At 39.4% G+C, this 20,656-nt stretch overlaps 1 protein-coding gene and 1 long non-coding RNA gene across 2 annotated transcripts in view; one reads left to right on the forward strand and one right to left on the reverse strand.

Annotated features, from left to right (window-relative positions):
• CHSY3 (chondroitin sulfate synthase 3) overlaps nucleotides 1-20,656 on the forward strand; it is a 543,385-nt gene that overhangs the window by 388,295 nt on the left and 134,434 nt on the right. The gene's annotated exons all lie outside the window — the stretch shown is intronic.
• Nucleotides 11,207-20,656, reverse strand: part of LOC309567504 — a 373,653-nt gene continuing 364,203 nt past the window's right edge. Inside the window, exon 2 of the long non-coding RNA XR_014225937.1 lies at nucleotides 11,207-11,342. This is a non-coding gene — a long non-coding RNA (uncharacterized lncRNA). The remainder of the gene's footprint in view (nucleotides 11,343-20,656) is intronic.

A 20,656-nucleotide genomic window follows, 5' to 3' on the forward strand; every position in this document is an offset into this window, starting at 1 on the left:
TTCTGTGGAAAATATTAATGTGCCAAGGAAACATAAGATTATGCCAAGTATTTACAAGGATGTGTTGTATACAACTTATTCTGGAAAAGCTTAAAATAAAGATATGTTGTGTTGTAGAGAAAAACTAGTAATGGTAATTGGAGCTAAGTAGTACTATAAAAACAATATCCTTTGTCTAAAATTCCTTTTAAAAAATAGCAGTGAACTTTCTGGTATGCCTGTGGGCCTAGACACTTTGTGGCCTACAGCCTGATATCTACAGTGGGAATGGCTTCTAGTCTCAGGAGATTCACAGAGAGATTTGGTGATATCACTGCTGTGTTGCTCTCTGTTCTCCTTGCTGGACACTCTAATATGAGGAAGCAAGAGAACAAGGTATGGTAAGTCAGTAAAGGGGAAAGATCAGCTGCATGGAGACCACAGACAATGTTAGTGACTGGACTTTTGTCCTCTACTTGTCCTTTATTTAGATAATCTTCCAGAGTTCTCTTCATCCTTAAGTTTAGATAGTTCAGCTCCATGAGGCATTGATGCCCTTGCTACGATAAAATAACATTTATAGCACATATACATACACATACAGTGTACATTCATGGGTTATTCTCTGCTGGGAGTCACAGCAGCTGTATGCAGATATATGCACCTCCAGTGGTTACTTGTGTAAAGGGACATATGCGATTCCCTGAATGCAGACATATGTATCTGTACCTAGATATAACTTTGATGTTCCTATATCTGGTACAGCCACTGCAAATTCCAGTCTATCATTGATTTTGCTGGCAAAAGACTGTATCCTGTACCTGTGACACCCAAACAGAGAATTTAACCGTAGAGTTCTACTGGAGGCATCGAGCATCTGCTCCAATCAGCGGCCAGTGTTGGGGATTGGTGATGTCTTTGGTTGCAGGTCCAGAAGCGTGGTGTGTTGGCGTTGTTGGAGGAGCAGGATCCCTGGTGGTGGGTGTCTCGGAGGGGAGCTGGTGTCAGCCCGTGATCGCCGATGGTTAGACAACGGAGTGCGGAGAGCTGCATGCGGCCGGTGTGAGGCTAGATGACCATTCTTATTGCCCATGGACAGATGATCAACTGTTTGCCTGATCTGATTACCCGTAACCTGTGCTGGAAGACAGATGACCATTTCTATTTGTTTATGGATGGATGTTATGCTTGTGCTGACCACTTACAACGTAGTTGTCCACTCAATCTGATATGGATAATAGCTTATCACTTACAATGGGGAAGCTTTCTTTCCAGTTTTCCAGTCACACCCTTTTACTATGCGCTTGTGGGTCTCCTGGGAATGGTGGCGTAATTTACCTCCTCCCTTTTTTATTGGACTTGACCACTTATATGGACTTTTTATCATTTGTATACTATCATTTCAATAATCAGTGATTTCATCTATTGTGATTAGCACTGCACTATTTGTTTATTATATTTTATCTTGGAAGCCTGTATCGTTATTCTAATTGCTAGCAGCTTTCCTCTTAGCGCAGTGTTTATTTGGTTTTGACAGAGAATTTAACCCGAATGTATGCAGTGTGGCCTTTTTCAGCATTGTGCATTAAGCATTTCATATATGAAAGATATAGTAAAACAATCCAACATGCGTTATGACTTTGTTAGAACTTTATTTGTACAACTAAACTTTTACAAGTTAGTGTATTCCCAGCGAGAGGTCTTTTTTTTTTTTTTTTAATTGAGAAAGGGTTAGAACTTATCTTGGGTTTTACTGCTCCAACATTCTATTAGAGAGCTTTTTCCCCACTTTCTGTTTTACTGACAACAGTTTTACCAGGCTGGAATTGAGTGTACATTCTCAATGGCAACACAACCATAAATAAATTTTTTATTTGTAAAATAGGAGAAGACTAGAACCCATACCCTTACCTTCTTCCTAGTGAAACTGTTGTCTACAGAACAGGAAGTGAGGGGAAATCTCTCTAATGGAGTCATGGATAGCAATAAAACCTGTTCATGGGTCAGAAAAATATTGTATTTCTCCATTCAGAATATGAACTTCATATTTTTCAAATTTATTTGCCAAAAAAGAATTGCCATGTAAATGTAAAAACAAAATAATGCTATACATTTCATATGCTTTAAGTCAGAAAAATATTGTATTTCTCTATTCAGAATATGTTCTTCATATTTGTCTAATTTATTTGCCAAAAAATATTTGCCATGTAAATGTAAAAACCTGATTTATTTGCCAAAAAAATACTTGCCATGTAAATGTAAAAACCTGTTCATGGTTCTAACCTATCCCCACTCTATTCAAAATAAAAAAAAGGTTTTGGCTGGAAATACGCTTTATTCAGCATACTGGAATACTTTTGCTAGCAACTAAAGTAATTGATGGTAGATAATATTTGCCCATATTACAATATGGGGCTCATTGGTGAATAAAATGAACAAGATCGGTATAAATTGGTACAGTTCCTTTAAACTGTGGATCACAGGGGATAGTGATTTATTTATTTTTTATAAAAAAGGGTTTTAATGCATGTAATGGGGCTTCTCTGTTCAATTATGACTTTATGGCAGTGCTTTGTCTTCCACTTTAAATTGTTCATATTTGCAGAAGTTAGGGAAAAATAATATATTGTACCCTACCCTACCTTGTTCATTTTTTGTGTTTAATATTACGATATTCATAAATCATAAATCAAATATGTTGATAAGTCATGAACAGCTGTACCAAAATAAAAGTAGTATTTTATTATTGATATGAATAGCTTACCATTACCATTGGTTATCTCATGTACAAAAAATGTACAGGGGCTGCATTTGTGGAGAAAATCTTTATTTTAACAAAGCTACTTCCAGTAAATCGTTATCTATGTGTAAAAATAATTCAGCTAGACCTCTGTAATTCTCATGGTTGCAGTAGTGGAATACGACCAGGCCAAATGTAGAAGTTAATGGTACTATTCTTCCTTTAAATTACTCTCTGGGTTCCTGACACAAATTACTATACTTAAATACTGCTTCCTGGCCATCTTGATAATTTACTCAGGGCAGTTCTTTCTTTTTATAGATTCGCCATTCTTTTTGATAACAGCTCAAAATACTTGCTTTGACTAGATATAGCAGCAGATCTATCGTCATAGCGAAAGCATTGAAGACATACGTGACAGCTGCGCTCACTGGACAAAACCTTTCAAATCTAATAATGTATTCTCCTTTCAAATCTGTTTTTTTTATATCATGTTTCTCTATCCATAGTGGAAATCTGTGTCAGTTCTTGTCTTTTACCTTCCATATTGACGTGAAAGATACGTTAAACTATTCCTGAGAAGGGGCTTGAAAGGAATTTATTATTTGAAATGCATTTCTTTTGGAATAATATAGAAGGGATTTCTGCATCTGAGATATAAACTGGTTTTACTGATTTATTTGTTGCAGGAAAATAAACTAAAATTCTCAAACAAACTCCTGATAAATACTCTAAGATGGGAATAGCTGTGTAACTTTTTGTGGCACATTTTCTTTTCTTTTTTGTTTTTGTTTTACCTTATATTCATAAAAGCATCTTTATTATTTTTTTTTTCTATTTTCTTTTATTTTATACTATAAATATGGCATATGTTATTTAAAGGGTAAAATGTTTGCCTACTAAAAATGGACCTTTCAGTAAAATGTCTACTTTTTAGATCAGGGCCCCTCCAGCTAAAAAAAATTGCTATATATTAGAAAGCAAAAATTAAAAGGGAAAAATGTCATAATATATACATACTGTACCCTCGCTTTCCTCTCACAAAGCCTAGTCAAGGATGATGTCACAGTTTTTCCAACATCATTTTGGGAACAATGAGAATCATCTTGGAAAAAGGAGGCTCCTGTGCTTGGATAAAGTGTCTTCCTGCGAGATTTGGGGTTCTCATTGTTTCTTAGGGATCTCTCTTTTTTTCTTTTTAGTTACACTTTGCCATTTAAATTTATAGCAACTATTAAAGGTGGAGGGGGGTCTGATTTAATAAGCAGACCTTGCATTTTACAGCAAGGTCAGTTTTAATAAAGCACTCTAGCGGCAGCTAATTTAATTACTTGTAACACAGCCTCTTTCTCTGTCTAACCTAAGCAGGTTCTTTCCAGCTTGGCAATTGCCTTATGTTTCTTTTTTTTTTTAACCACTTTACCACCTGAGGATTTTGCTGTCTTACGTCCAGGCCACTTTTTGCGATTCGGCACTGTGCGACTTTAACGGACAATTGCGCGGTCGTGCGACGCTGTACCCAAATTAAATTTATGTCCTTTTTTTCCCACAAACAGAGCTTTCTTTTGGTGGTATTTGATCACCTATGCGATTTTTACTTTTTGCGCTATAAACAAAAAAAGAGCGTTTATTTTGAAAAAATAACAATATTTTTCACATTTTTTTATATGAAATTCCCCCCCAAAAAAATTTAAAAATCACATTTTTTTTAAATTTTTGGCCAATTTGTTTTCTGCTACCTATGTTTGGTAAAAAAAAAATCATGATAAGCGTATTTTGATTGGTTTGCGCAAAAGTTATTGCGTTTACTAACTACGGGAAAGATTTCTGTCATTTTTGGTGTTTTTTCTTTAACGTGTAATGGCGGCGATCTGCGATTTTTTTTGCGGGACTGCGACATTGCGGCGGACAGATCGGACCCTTGACTGACATTTTTGACACTTTTGGGGGTACCAGTGACATTACTGCAGTAATCAATGCTATATATATGCACTGTTACTGTAAAAATGACACTGGCAGTGAAGGGGTTAATTTTATTGGAGAGGGAGGGGTTAATGTATGCCTGGTGCTTACTGACGTGTGGGGGGGGAGGTGAATTTTTGAGACAGGGACAGATCGGATGTCCAGCTATGCTGAACACTCCGATCTGTCACTCCCTGTCACTATGGAGATCCGCCCGCTGTGTTTACACACAGCGGGCGGATCTCCAGACTCGATCCCCGACGATCGGGTAAGAGCAGCGGCAATCGCCGCTGCTCCTCCCCTGGCCCGACTCCCGCTGTGAATGAAAACAGCGGGAGCGCGCCTCCGGCGGCGCGTGAGCGCCGCCTACAGGGGGAGGAGTCCAGCGACGTAGGACTACGTCGCTGGACGGGATCGTGGCAAAGTGCCGCAGTAGCCTCCATGTGAGCGGAGGTAACGTGGTTAATATGACACTTTTTTTTTTTAACAGCTGCTTTTTTTGTTATTTACATTATGCCAGTTAGCTGGTGAATCCTTGATGAATGTGGAAGAAATGGTTAAAGTATATGCTCTTAAAAAAGCCATAAGATGAAGTGTTTTAAGCAAACCTCTTATATTTCTTGTAAGATTCTGGACATTTTCATTTTAGAGTTAGGAGTCCAAAGAGGTTTGTGGATGATTCCATCCTTTTAGAATGTTTCTATAGAACAGATCAAAGCACAGTCAGTGGATGAGTGGTCTGTCAGGCTATTTACATAATTAGGTTGAAAAAAGACACAGGTCCATCTAGTTCAACCAGTAGTTCTTATGTTTGTCCATTTATCTTCGGACTAGGACAGTGTATGTGTCACGCACAAGAGTCACATAAAGGAAGAGATAAATTGTAATTTTCACATGTACAACTTGCATCCAGGAGTAATCATCAGTTCCTTAGCCACAGGTAATTGCTCCATGTGTGATTACATCTGAACACCGGCAGACAGCTGTGGCGGCTGTTAATCTGTCACTGCTTTGTATAGGGTCAGTGACCACAACTACTCTTATCTACCTGTCCGTTCAGCTACAGAAATCTGCTGGATTCTTGCTGCAGCTGGAACATTTTTGTCTTGTGAATGAGGCCTTATCCTTTTCAGTTATCATAGGGTTCCAGACCATCATTTTTTGACAATTGTTATCTATCTTTCTGCATTTTGGGGTTTATTTATTAAGGGAAAAGAGGCTTTTAACTTACTAAAGGGAAATTATTTTTCCTTTGTTCATTGTGTCAAGTGAATTTTTAATAAGGTAAACCGGTGCTGACTTTGAATATCCAATCATGTGCAAAGGAACAAAAAAAAAGATGTTTAAATCAATAAAGTATACACAACTTTACTTTTTTACTGAGCTCAATAACATGAATATTCAATCATCTCCTTACATGCCATTGGGTATTCAAAGTAAACAATGATATACCTTATTTACTAAAATGCACTTGATAAAGTCAACAGTCTCTACTACATTAATAAATAAAACCCATTGTCTGTTAATTTGTTAGATATATAGGATAGTAAATTAAATCAGTATTATTGCTACTTTGTACAATGATCATGCAAACAGTGGCAGTTGTAGTCAACAAAGGGCCCATGTTCAGGAATAATTTTTAGGCCCCCATTCAACAACTGCCCAAGTAGAAATGCTACACTTTCTTTTGCTTTTTACGTCATCTTAAGTCAGACAGTGAACATTCCATTAATTTCTAGTCCAAATTGTGTTAGGATAAAAAGGAAGCGGCATTCTACATTTTTCAGCGAGCAGTGTTCAGATCTACTGTATGTGATGGAGGAAAGGCATCCTTGCACTGGTCCAACACACATGTAGTATAAATAGGCCCCTGCGTCCCAGTGGGCCCTTGTACAGCCATTTAATCTGCACAAAAGGTAAGTCAGCCCCTGCATGCACAACAGTATTATGCACACGCTTTACAAATAGTGAACAATTATCCAACCCTTGCATCACTGGTTAGCTGGAGGAACAATAACTGTCCAGCAATTGTTTGTCTGGTAGTGCCTATTCACACTACTGCGACTTGTTAGGCGACTGGTCAGCCTGACAAGTCGCGGTCCATGCAGTGCTATGGGAACGGTTCTAATAGGAGCGACTCAAGTCACTCTGACTTAGAAAGTAGTTCCTGTACTACTTCGGGGCGACATCGGAGCAACTTGCATTGACATTCATTATATGAAGTCCGTGCAAGTCGCCCCGAAGTCGCGGTGCACGCGACTTCACAGGTCGCCCCCGAAGTCGTGCCGCGGTAGTGTGAACCGGCACTTACCCCCTCTTGCAGTCCTCTACTTTAAATAACTAATAATTTCTTGACACTCTTGTAGCAATTTGTTTGTTTTCAGGTTTTTTTTTATCATCTTGCTTTTGGCAATACAGAACAGCTCATCTCATTCTGCACATTGCCAGTTAAATGCTTTGGTTCATACACCTTTTATTCCGTATTTTAGCAACATATGAAAACCTGAAACAATGTCTGTTTTTGAAGAAAATAAACATGGAAATGAATTGGTATTGCCCTCGGACAATATACGTTCCATACATCTTTGTCCCTTTTTAATATTAGGCAAAATTACTTTTAATTTCCGCAGAATAAAATGTGTTGAATGATGGCCCTAACGGACCTTCCATTTAATTATGGGTTTTGGTTTGTAGATTTTTTTTTCTACAGGAGTGATAGATTTAGGCAATTCTTTATGCAGAGCCTTCTGGTACATTAGAAGATGATTGCCGTTCCAGCTGGCAAATCTTGATACTGAGAAAAATAACTTCTCTAGGCCTGGAGCCAGGCAAGACAGTGGATGTCTGAATATTCCTCTTATCTTAATAGTGGGTATGACTCAACAACACTACTAACCCCTGTCAGCTGGTTACAAGCCACAATATTGCAATACATTTCTGCTTATCAGTACTTCAAAAATAGAAATAGGAAATCTAACATAGATACCTGCTGAACAGAGATAACAAACCTTACATCTGGAATATGCACAATGGTAATATACAATGTAATTCCAGTGTATGCAAATTCCATTCATTGATAAATAAAATTATGATTTTTGTACCCTTGTTCCAGTTGACCTTTTGGGTTTATGGGGAAGGGTTGGGATTACTGTCAAGTTTATGGCTCTAAAGATTTGGTGATTTTGATTCACAACTCCACATACTTGGGATTTGTTTTATTTGCTGTGCTGGCCATTCAATCCTAATGTTTACACAGCACTATCATCCTGTATAGGTAAGAGAAAGACTCAGTTCTTCAGCTACACTTATCTTTGGTCAAAATGTAAAATCATTATTTCTCTTTTATTCATTGATGGACACAGCTCCTGTCCTCCTTGACCATTGGGTTATACTGCCCCCTACAGGAGTAGGACATTAGGCAGAAAAAACTTCTGGCTACACCCATGGGTAGTCCTAGGGGGTCCCCTCTCCCTGCTATAGTCACTCATTTTTTTTTTATGCCTAGTCAGGAGTAAGGACCTAGTTCCTTGCTGGGATCATTGGTCCTGGCAACATTTTTTTAGATGGAAATTTTTTTCCTCCTGGATTTTTCCTGTGAGATCTACTATCAAATGCCGGACTGGGCAACGGGCTGGATAATCTAGATCCAGTGTTCACCTCAGTCTGGCCAGCGAGAGCTTGCAGGCCTCAGCTCCGCGTTAGATCAGGGGGTGGCCCTTCAAGTTAAACGTTTCACGAAGTCGCATACAACCTGGCCTCGGCCTGAGTTGAAGCGTTCCTCCTGGCCGACAGCCCCCTATTTCGATTGGGAGGAGGATCTGTCTGGAGCGGTTCCCACCTGGTTCCTGGTATGTGAGTAGCTGTCCCCCCTCTGCCCCTGGAGGATTTTGGGGTGGACATGGGCCCCTGGTTGGGATGGTCGGAGCCCCAGGATCCCCTCTTTCCTGCAGGCAACCCCCCTGTTTTTGCCGAGTCCCTCAGCCTGCCCCCCTCCACATACACTGGGGCTGTTTGGGTGGTCTGGTCACTAGCCTAAGATGGGGGCAGGACGCTAACTGGTGATGGAGGCCGGGGGGGTTGCGCTGCCGGCGACCGGCCGATCGACTGTGCGGGGGGGATTTTTGTTCCTGGTGAGGGTTCCTGCCAGGACCCCCCATTCTGCCTGGATCTGTCCTTGAGGCCTAGTCTCCCAATTCTGGGTCTCAGATTCTCCTGGTGGTTGCCGGTGCCTGTGTCGGTGAGTAGTGAATCTTGTGGGGTCCTCTCCCTCTCTGCTGAGGATCGCTCTGTGCCCTGTGCTTGGTGACTGAGTGGTGCTGCTAGTGCATTGGGGGTAGTCCCTTAGCAGTGTGTTACACTTTTTTGTGGGGTCCCCCTAGTGACTCATGGAGTCTTTGAAGCATATTTCCCTACCTGATCCCCTCTCTGAGGTTGCGGGGCCGTAAGAATGATTACGATATATTGGGGAAAGTGCAGATCAGATATCGATATATCGGCTTCGCCGATAATTGATCGATCTCTAGTTTTTTGTATTTTAAAGTTGCACTTCTGTTTGTCAAAAAGCAATATTTTTTTTTTTTTGTTTATGAAACTTGGTTTTATTTTTAAAGACATTATATATCACAATGGCTAAATTTGTGTCTGTAGAGCATGTTCAAACCTTAATACCATAAATAACAACATGTTATCAGATTTTTACTCCAGGAGTATATAACTAATTTGAAAACTCTTGAGAAATGTTTAAATAATGCATTACAATTTACCTAAACCCATTTGATTTCGAATCGACTAAAATGTTTGAGATTTGAGTCGACTAACATGTACTGGAGATTTAGTTGACTAAAATATGACTAAAACAATTCAGATGACTAAAATAGGACTAAAACTAAAATAGCATTTTAGTCCAAAGACTATGACTAAAACTAAATCAAAATTTGCTGCCAAAATGAACACTGCTGCCTAGAGTTAGCTGTGAGTTAGCTTTAGCTGTGAATATATTAGAAATGAATAGACTTTATATATATATTTAACATAGAAGAGTAAAACAGAGAGATATTTTTCTGAATCCGTCTAAAAGCCAGTTCTGAGAAGAAGTGTTTAAGCAGTCTCTTTCCAATCTGAATGAAAGAGGTTCGAATTGCAACAGTCGCATCTTATTTTCGGAAGAAGCACAAGCTTAGATAATATGGTTGAACTCTGCTATTTTAAATTGCACAAATGTATCGAACAAGTCAGTTCTGTGTTTTATCCCTGATATAATTCCTTCTACATGAAGAGCTCACAGTCTGTGTATACAGTGCAGGCTTTCAGCAAACTCAAAGCACCTTATTGTGATTTCTCTTCTGCACATCTGACGTCTCTGAGGTAGGAGCAATCCAGTGACCCAGAAAGTATTTGATGGCAGTTATTGGGCACTGAAAGGAAGCTGTCTGGCTCCACATGTAAAACTATGTCCCACTAGAGAGGAGGAAAAGGCAGGCGGTGACAGTGTGGTGAGCTGCAAAACTGGCCATGTTTGCATTATTATTTCTAGACGTTTAGCGCAAAATCATTTTAAACGCCTAAAGCTTAAATTGCACTAGTCAACAGACACTCTTTTTTAAGTTTCATAGATGATGCTTACAAAACTATAGGATTTCGGGGTCAGTGAATGCCGGTGTATCACTCTGCAAAAAAAGCAAGGTGACATTATGAAATGAAATCCAACACTATGAGGGTGCTGCAGTGTGAAGAACACTTAACCCCCTAGTGACCATGTAAACAGGTGTTTTCTTCTGCATCATTTGAATTTTATATGGATTTTATTTGATATTACACAACAAAGTGTGATCAAAGTGATCAGAGCTGATAAAACTGCTTGAAATATCAGTGCAGTAAAGGTTTTAAGAGCTTTTTTAAAAATGTATTAAAGGTACTTATAAAGCACCATCAATTTACGTAGGACTTCACATGTACTATATTAACAAAAGTATTGGGACACCTGCTTTTACACGCACATGTATTTTAATGGCCTCCCAGTCCTAGTTCATAGGGTTAAATATTGGGTTGGCCCATCCATTGCAGCTATAACTGCTTCAACTCTTCTTTGAAGGCTGTTTACAAGGTTTAGGAGTGTGTCTATGGGAATGTTTGACCATACTTCCAGAAGTGCATTTTTGAGGTCAGGCACTGATGTTGGACAAGAAGGCCTGGCTCTCATTCTCTGCTCTGATTCATCACAAAGGTGTTCTATCAGGTTGAGATTAGGGATGATCAAACTTTTGAAAAGTTCGGTTCGACAAGAACACCCAAATTTCCCGAAAGTTTGGTTCGGATTCCCGGACCCCATTGAAATCAATGGGACCCGAACTTCGGGAATCAAAAAACACCATTTTGAAGCCCTAAAACCTAATAAATGCCCCTAAAATGTGTCTAGGGTTCTGGGTCATGCCCCAGGGACTATGAATCAGGCAAAAAAAGGTTTTTAAAAATTGTAATTTTTGATTGAGAGACTTATTGAAAAAATTATTTAAAAAAAAAAAGATATTTCTTTGGATTTAGTGTTTGGGGGGTCTAAAAAGTGTACCTGTGAAGTTTCAGCTCTGTAACATGTCCAAAACCAGAATTATAGCATGCCAAACCTTCAAAAATGACTTTTTTGCTTAAACGCGCCTTTCTTTTGCTCCTGATCAACTGCACAGCCAATGTGTATGATGGGGACATAATGCAGTGCACTGGGAACAAGATTAGCAGTGGACTTAACGCTTACAACAAGAACAGCCGTTAACTTGTCACTGAGTCTTTATCAACTGTGCGATGTGAAAATCACCTGCAAGACGCACACTGCTATGCGACCCAAAGTTGTTGCTAAATACAGCAGATGTGTGTATCGCTGAAATGTATTTTGCACAATAGCTGACTAGCAAGCACGTATACCTGCTGTAGATATATCAGCAGTGCAACGTGCTCACTAGACGGAGCCCTGACACTTAAAACTATCCCTACAAAAACTAGATTATTGAATCTAACTATAGTGGTATATAGTACCCTAACTACACTGCATATCCCTTTCCTCACACTAAAAGAACAGCTCCATGCAGCAGAAGATAATTTCTAACTGACACTGTCCCTTTATTTATTTTTTTTTTTTCTAACTCAAACAGCACAATCGCTGTATTTCTAACTACACTGACAATCTTTCTGTAAGCTGACTGCTCTTCTGCTGATCTGGAGCTTTACAAGCAATCGGCTATGCAGCAAACGTTTTTTAACACAGCAGGAGAAACACAAATGCTTCCACTCTCTTCCAAAGCCTCTGTATTACAGTGCTAGAGGTTAGGCGGGGCTATGTTATACACCGTAGTCACTCCAATCACGTTCCTAGCAGACTCCTGCCCCCTCATTGGCTTTTACTGACGTTTCTGGGCCAATCACGGGCTTTTAAAGCCCACTTCCTGTCCCATTGCATTTTGGGCGGTTCTGGTGACCCGAATTCTGAACTTTTACCGCAAAAAGTTTCGGAATTTGGGCCGAATTTCGAACACCCAATGTTCGGGTCAAACCGATGGTTGACCCGAACCGTTCGATCATCCCTAGTTGAGATCAGGACTCTGTGCAGGCCACTCAAGTTCCTCCACTCCCAAACTCGCTCACCCATGTCTTTATGGACCTTGATTTTTGCACTGGTGCGCAGTCATGTTGGAACAGGAAGGGGCCATCCCCAAACTGTTCCCACAAAGTTTGGAGCATGAAATTGTCCAAAATGTCTTGGTAAGCTGACGCCTTAATTGCCTTCACAGGAACTAAGGGGCCAAGCTCAACCCCTGAAAAACAACCCCACATCATAATCCCCCCCCCCTCCTCTAAATGATTTGGACCAGGGAACAAAGCAAGGTCCATTATGGTTCTGGTTCTGGTAGGGTTAACAGGTTTATTTTAATTGCACTTTTGGAACTGATGTAAAAGGCAAGGAGGAATACCATGCAATGATGTATGCTTTGATCTTAGATCATAAATGCTCATAATCTTAGATCATAAACACAATTTTACTACTGACTAGTTGACATAATCTTTCATGGAGATTGAGGAGGTGATGCCCTTACCTCTGCCCTTTAACCGTTCTCTTTCCAACCTCACCTCTTCCTTAATGCCCCGTCTCTTACATACACCCCACTGACCCACCCTATGCCACTTCTGTTCTCTTTATCTTGACATCTTACACCATTAGTTAGCTCCGTGCGAGTCACCCTTAGAGTAGACAGACAACCCATCTGGGACCCAACCCATATACATGACTTATAAGTAAATTATATCCACCATGGTTTAACCTATCATGAACAGGAGGTTTCATCTCTGTACACTCTTTCATGAGTCATATAATGATTAAGTCCTTTCTTCAGACATCATGATCAGTTTGTTTTGAACATTAGGATTGATGGAGGTTTAAGATGTACTAATTTGCCTGACTTGTAATTGTTACACGTACAATGTGCTCTTCGTTTTGTATCAAGGTACGTTATGAATGTCATTACTATGTACTGTACCTTTATTTTCAATAAAGCGTTCTTGAAAAAAAAAAAAAAAAAACCCTTTTAATGGAATAATTAACAGACCAAAATGATAAGTTTATTGGTAGGGTTTACACACACTTTAAAGTGGATCTTCACCCTGAAAATTAGTTTTCCTTCTCTCCAACCCTCCCCCACTCCTCCACAGTGCCACTGATAGAGGGGGACCACCAGTCCTCCTGTAGGGGGCCCGACACACAGGGTGGCCCCAACAGCATGGAGAACCGGGCGGTCGGGCGGAGGGGCAATTACAGAAGGAAGCCCTGTGCAGCTCTCTGCAGCAGCTGAAAGCCAGTTTCTCCCTCTCCTGTTGGCTTTCATCTGCTGCAGGGAGAGACACGGACACAGGGCATCATTCCTGTAATTACTTCTCCAACATAGATCCCCCTCCCTGTTCTGCCTGCTTCTGACACCCCACCCTTCCGTGTGCCCCCCTTTCACTATGATGCCCCCTTCCCGCAGCTCTGCTGGCTTCCCTGTCCTGTAAAAAAATAACAAATTCTAAAAAAAATTATTATTAAACATTGTAATAAATAATTGAAAAAATGTTTTAAAATAAAATAATTGTAATAAATTTTAACATTTAAAAAAAAAGTTATACATTTTATTTTTAATGTAAAAAAACAATTAAAAAAGGGCTAATTCACACAAGTTCTCTGTCTGGTAATAATGATTTTAGTGTAGTTTTAGTGAAAATATTGTCTTGATAAATTGGTTAGGGGGGCCCTGCCAGGTAGGCTGTATGGGGCCAACAGCATTTCCAAAAGCAACCCGGCCTTTACACAAATCTCTCTCTCTCTTTTTTTTTTGCTTGCTTACTTTTTTTTATTTTGCCCCCATCGTCCTTTCCAGCCTAAGCAAATTAAATACATTGCTCTCAGTATGTGATGTGTATATCCCAGGTGGCACTGGGAGCACAGCACATCATTCAATTAATTGAAGAAAGAGGGGGGGGGTTACCACCTCCCTGATAACAGGACAACTCTCTGGTGCCAAGGTGGCTGCATTTACAGGGAGGCACTCTAGTTGGACCTTAGTGCATACACAGCCTTTTTTAAATGAGTAGTGCAGTAATATGGCAAGGTTCTTTACATGTCAGCCCTCTGCTATCACTGTAGTCAGTATGCAGGCAATGTGACAGTGATCTTGACAAAATAGTGTTCTAGTAACAATGCAACCAATTTTTAGTAGTGTTTGTGAGTTGATTTTTCTATAGTATGATCAGGAAAATAGCGATGTGTATTTGGTTTGGTAAAACTGAAATCCAGATGTAATCCTAATTGCATAGTTACATTTGTCCTGCTTGGACCAATGTGAAGTTGGGTACACACTGTGAGTTTTTTTTTATCAACCAGCGGGCTAAACTACATAAAACACAGATTCCTGCATTCACACAAGTGATGTGGCTTCAGGGAACTTGAATTTTGTCATAACCATGGTTATGACTAAGCTGATCTAACTCCGTGAAACGCGTTAACCTTGGTCCTGCCTCTGTACAATATTTGTCTGTCATCTTGATCAATAAATTGTTTATCGTTTCAAGTTGGAGTGCAGTCTCTCATTGTTTATGTGAACAGGTCCAACAATCAGCTTCTATGGAACAGAAGAAGTTTGATCAGTTTCTGCTGAACCAGATACATTTTCATCCACACTGTACCAAGCTTAGGTATGCTTAGGTATGCATATTTTATGCCTGATGGATCGCTGTAGAAACTTACAATCAATGTAGTAATCTACACTACTACGTTGATTTCCACTATCTTCTGGGTTGTGAACTGAGGAGCTTCCCTTCTGCACAGGGTCCCCAGGGTAGGGGCATTTACTTGGCACCATGCCCATTTATAGAACGTCTATTTTTTCAATGAACATTCAATTATTAGGCTAGACCAATTAAACTATGCAAATCAGGTCATACCTGGAGTTCTGCCTTAAGTAATGTGAAGGGCATAGGGCAGGTAAGATTGTGTGTCTATAGGCTTCAAAATATAAAGCCAGCCTTTAACATGGTTGTAAGCTGTGTGGTTCTTTTGTGCAAATAAACATCTAATATGAAAAAAATGCTTTTTGGATATACAAAAACCTCAATAAACTATCCGATTACAAATATTTTTTGATAGTATACACTTGTACACTCTGGTTTAGTTTCTTTGTTTTAAATAAGAAGATATAGTTTTAGGAATGAAACGCTGTTCTCCTGCAGGCAGGAAATGACTAGATCAGTTAGTTATGGTCTATGTACGATTCCCAAGTTCTAGTGGATTGTAGTTCCACAGATGTTTATCAAGATAATTGTATTTGTTAGCCCCAGCTTCCATCCTTCAGGCATTGTTATTTGTAAGCTGTAAAAACCATGACAGTATGTTCCCACGACTCATATGACAGGTCACCTCATTTAACCAGTCACCTGTTAGGAAGTGTAATTCTGACATCTACAGCAATTTAACACAGTACTTAACCAGGGGACAAAATGCATTTGGAAGGAGTTCAGTGTAAATGCTCTTGGGTGATTCCAGATTTTACAAATAATTTAGCTGTATTAAAAATGTAATAAATGTTGCATATGGTGATCTTCATTATGATTACATTTTGGTGATAAAAGGAATGGCTTGGTGACAAATGGGAGTTCCCTATGGCATCATAAGCAATTTAAATGCATTCTGATTTTTGTTGAAGATTATCACAACAAATGTAACAAGCATGTATACAGCAATACATCATAGTCTCACACCCTTGTTTAATATTATGGGAACCACTGGGCCATTGGGACCTTGCCTCACTGTAGTTGTGTGTCTATATGTCTGTGTTGGGGTTATTAGATTGAGAGTTCTGCCAGATGCCAAATGTTTTGCTCACTAATAGAGTCTACTCACAATCTACAGCAGTTTCCTGCTTGTTGAGTGCTGTGTGGGATAACCTTTTAGATATAATCATGTGATCACTTCCAGTGTTGTTAATATGAGAAAACTGCTAGGAACAGTGTTAAGCCAGTTTACAGAATACCAACATGCAAAAAAAAAACACATTTGAATGTGTTGCCAACTTTAGGTAATTGTAACTATCCACAAAATTGGAAAGCTAATTTTTGCTGGAAACTGTTTACAAATGTAGCACTGCCCCCTAGAGGACTGCTGGATATAACACTTTCTGGATTCCCCTGGGGTACCCGTAGCAACTGCTTTCAGAAACTTATCACTTTAAGTCCTTGGCTCAGTCAATAATCAAGCCAGGGGATGTTGTTTTGTAGTTTTATTGAGAACTTGGATAGGAGAAGGGATGAGTGGGATACTCCAACTAATAACTGTTCAAAGCATTGAGGACAGCTGACTTTAGGATGCGGCGAGGCCGCTGCTTCACTCTGCCACTGAAGTGAAGATATTTTAAGTGTTCCTGCTTGCAATTCTCTTCAGAGTTCTTAACTCTGCACCCCTTTCTCTCTCACTGTGTGTGCTGACACCCGTCCACTGACTCTATCCTCTGGAGTAGTCCCCTTCCTGGCAGACCCCTGGGCAAGTTCCTCTGTACTCACGGACACTGTTTTCCAGAGTCACCGTTGCCTCCAACTACACCAGTCAACTTTTCCTGGACCTCTGGATTCAGCCACACACTCAGAAGGGGAGACAGCTGTCACCCTCCTTCTGGGACCTGGATTCCCGCCCAAACCCCCCTCTGTGCCAAAAACCACGGGATGATATCAAAGCCTGAGTGTCATTGGCTGGGTTTCCTCCACTGTCCAATGTACCTCTCCATTGGATACAGTGGGGACACACCCTCAGCCCATATGAATCACACATGGAACACATGGAACAGGCTTAACAAGTAAATCCAGCTCCCTGATAAGCAGAGAGCTCAAATGCTTTACCTCCTGCTTTCCTGTTAAGCAGAGAAAGCCAAAAACTATACCTGCTATCTATACCTCTCTAGGAAGACGCTACACAAAAACACTGTTTAGTAAATATAGGTAACATATGTATATTTTACAAAAGGGGAAGTACCCTTTAAGATAAAAAAAAAGTGCACATGGCTTGGTGTTTACATAGCTGGGGACCTGCCTCTTTATAACCCTCATGAAGTGGTGGTATCAAATTGTGTGCCAAGTGTTCTGGACTAGTAATGAGGTGGTGGGGTTAAGGCTCAGTTCACACTGCCGTGACTTGGGATCCGACTTGTGAGACCCCAAGTCGTGTGACATGTAAAATCCCATTTTAGTAAATGAGAGCTATTTTAATAAGCACTACTGAAGTCGCTACAACTTTAGAAAAGGTTCCTGTACTACTTTAAGGCAATTTCTATCCGATTTGTGCCCATAGACTTTAATGGAAATTGCTTCCAAGTTGGATCCTTCCATTACAGGAAGATTACCCAGGCATTTCCTGAAGTTGCTTCAAAGTGGCTTCAAGTCACATCAGGTTGCACTGAAGTCTCATGGCAAAGTCGCTCAACTTTCAGGTCGTGGCAGTGTGAACCGAGCCTAATACTATTTCCATTTTCCCTAAAACATTTTAAAAAGAGACAAGGAAAAAATTATTTCATCCCTTCTGAACACCCCTGTATGTACTGTATAAGAATATAACATAACATAACATGTTTCCCTGTTTGATTTGCAGACACTTCCAGATAAGAGATCTTAAGTCTTTACACCATGTTCGACTGCACAGTAATGTGTATAGTGCTGGCAGTATACTCTCAAGCCTGATTTTTCTACAGGCTGGCTAGATTTAATTTTTATTAACCTATAAGACCTTAGCTGCAGGCCAGACCTAGTTAGTATTCAAGTTAACACACTCAGAGTAATGCAGACTTCTAATCTTTATGAGTACAATTCTAGTACAGTGGCGTCAGATTGAATTCCACTTACGCTGGAATCATAACAGAATAACATCTACTATAATCAAATATATCCTTATAGAAATAGAAAATTTCTCTGATCTGAAATACAGAAAGTAGTGTAGTAGAATTATAATTTCATGACAGAAAATGTAAAATTACATTTTCATGCTTCCCTCTAGTACCATATGTAGATAAGAACAATTTAATCTTTAAAGCATATGCTTTGAACATATAATACTTATGAATTCTTTTGTAATGTGGAGCATATTGTTGACCCTACTATAAATCTGACCAACTGGTGTCATGACACATATTTCTGTTCTTCAGACTATATTTAAAGAGTAATTTCTTGTCTTTGTGTGAACAGACAAATAGCTATTCATGACTAGACAATAAGAAAATAAGTACTTACCACATAATTATATCCAGTTTATATCAGTTAATGTTACTGCTTTCCAAATGGATTAATGCTCCTGTATTAGAGTAAGTTTTTCATATTATTGAGAATTGTGCCTAGTTTTTGGGTGATATGTCCACTGATTTTGGTGGACAGATGTTAGGTTAAAGCAGCCTTTCTCAGCCTTTTTATCTTCAAGGACCCTTGAAAATATTTTAACATCTCAAGGAACCCCAGAAAAAATTAATGGATCAACCCTCCTTTTCCCAAATTATCTGAAAAGATGCATAATATTATCTCAATGAAAAATACTTCTGCCCATCACATCATAGTTACATAAATTACATAGTTCATAAAGAAACCAATCCATCCAGTTCAATCTGTGTGGGTGTGCATGTGTTTATGTCAATACCATATACCTGCATATTGCATTCCCTAAGATATCTATTTTTTTTTAAATTATTGATACTCTCCAATTCCAACCGTGGAAAGGAGTTCCAAATCTTTACCACTCTGACCATAGAGAACCCCTTATGCAGTTTATGGTTAAACTGCTTCTTGTTCAATTTCATTGAGTGGCCATGTGTCCTCTTAAGCAACCTGAGACTGAATATTTTTCTTCCTCTGCTAGAATCACCATTGAGATATTTGTATATCGCTATTAAATGCCCTCTTCAGCGTCTCTTCTCCAGGGATAATAGGTTTATTGCTTGAAGTCGTTACGCATAACTGAGGTCCTCCAGTCCTCTTATTAGCCATGTTGCCGTTCTCTGGACTCTCTCCAGTTCCAGCACCTCCTTCCTGGTGACCAGAACTGGACAGCAAATTCAAGATGAGGTCGAACCAGAGTTTTGTAAAGGGATAACATTATAGTCTTATCTCCTGTGTGAATAAAATGTTTAATGTATGCCAATAGTCTGCTAGCTTTGCTTTCTGCAGCTTGGTATTGTTTTTGCTGAGCCTGTGATCTACTGGGACCCCCAGAACTTTTTCTGTTTTGGGTTTTCCCAAAGGTACCCCCCCCCGTGAGTAACTTTATTCCATATTTTTAGCCCCCAAGTGCATTACTTTACATTTTTTTAAATTAAACATTATTTGCCATGTTGTTGCCCATCCGAACATTTTATTGAGGACTTCTTGCAGAGTTTCTATAACCTGCTGTGAAGTTATTGCCCTGCTAAGTTTTGTATCATGAACAAAAACTGAGAATTAACTATTTATACCAATCTCTAAATCATTTATGAATAAATTAAACAGATTTGGGGTACCCCGCTCTCAACTCCAGACCATTCTGAGCACACACTATTTATCATCATTCTTTGGATGTGCACTTGTAACCAGTTTTCTATCCAGGTACATACAGACCTCAGTTAGTAAATTAAGATCTTATGGGGAACTGTCAAATGGCTCAGCAAAATCCAGATACAACACATCCACAGGCCTTCCTCTATCTAGATGACAACTCACTTCCTCATTAAATGTTAAGTGACAGGTCTGGCAAGAATAAACTTTCATAAATCAATGCTGATTACTACTAATGGTGCTGTTATCATAAGCGCATTCTTATAGTCCCTTATCATCCCCTCCAACAGTTTACATACTCTATGATGTTAGGCTGACTGGCCTGTAGTTTCCAGGTATATATTTTGGTCCTTTTAAAATAATGGTACCATGCTGGCTTTTCGCTAATCAGCTAGTATCATTCTAGTCACTAAGCTGTCCTTAAAAATTAGGAATAACAGTCTGGCTTTATACTGTCTACATTTTTTGAGGACCCTAGGGTGTAAGCCATTTGGTCCTAGTAACTTTTTTACATTAAGTTTTTCAAGTGTTTTGTGGACTGTTTTGTAATAACTGAGGAGAAGAATGCATTTAGCACAGCTTTCTTCTCCTTGTCATTTGTAACCAACATTCCCTGATCATCCTTTATGGGACAAGTATGCTCTGATCTCGCTTTCTTACTATTAGAATATTTTTTAAAAACTGGATTTTTTTTACTGTCCTCTGCTTAATCCCCATTTCTTATATTTTAACCACTTCAGTACCGGCACTTTTACCTCCTTTCTGCCCAGGCCAATTTTCAGCTTTCAGCACTGTAGCACTTTGAATGGCAATCTAAATGCCCCAAATCAGTATGTATTTTGTAGTCTATAGGAAAGTAATAGAGTCTACAAGCTATGGTATATATATAACTGAAAATCAATC

The sequence above is a fragment of the Pelophylax lessonae genome (genome assembly GCF_965119305.1).
Source record: "Pelophylax lessonae genome assembly, chromosome: 1".
Taxonomy (NCBI): domain Eukaryota; kingdom Metazoa; phylum Chordata; class Amphibia; order Anura; family Ranidae; genus Pelophylax; species Pelophylax lessonae.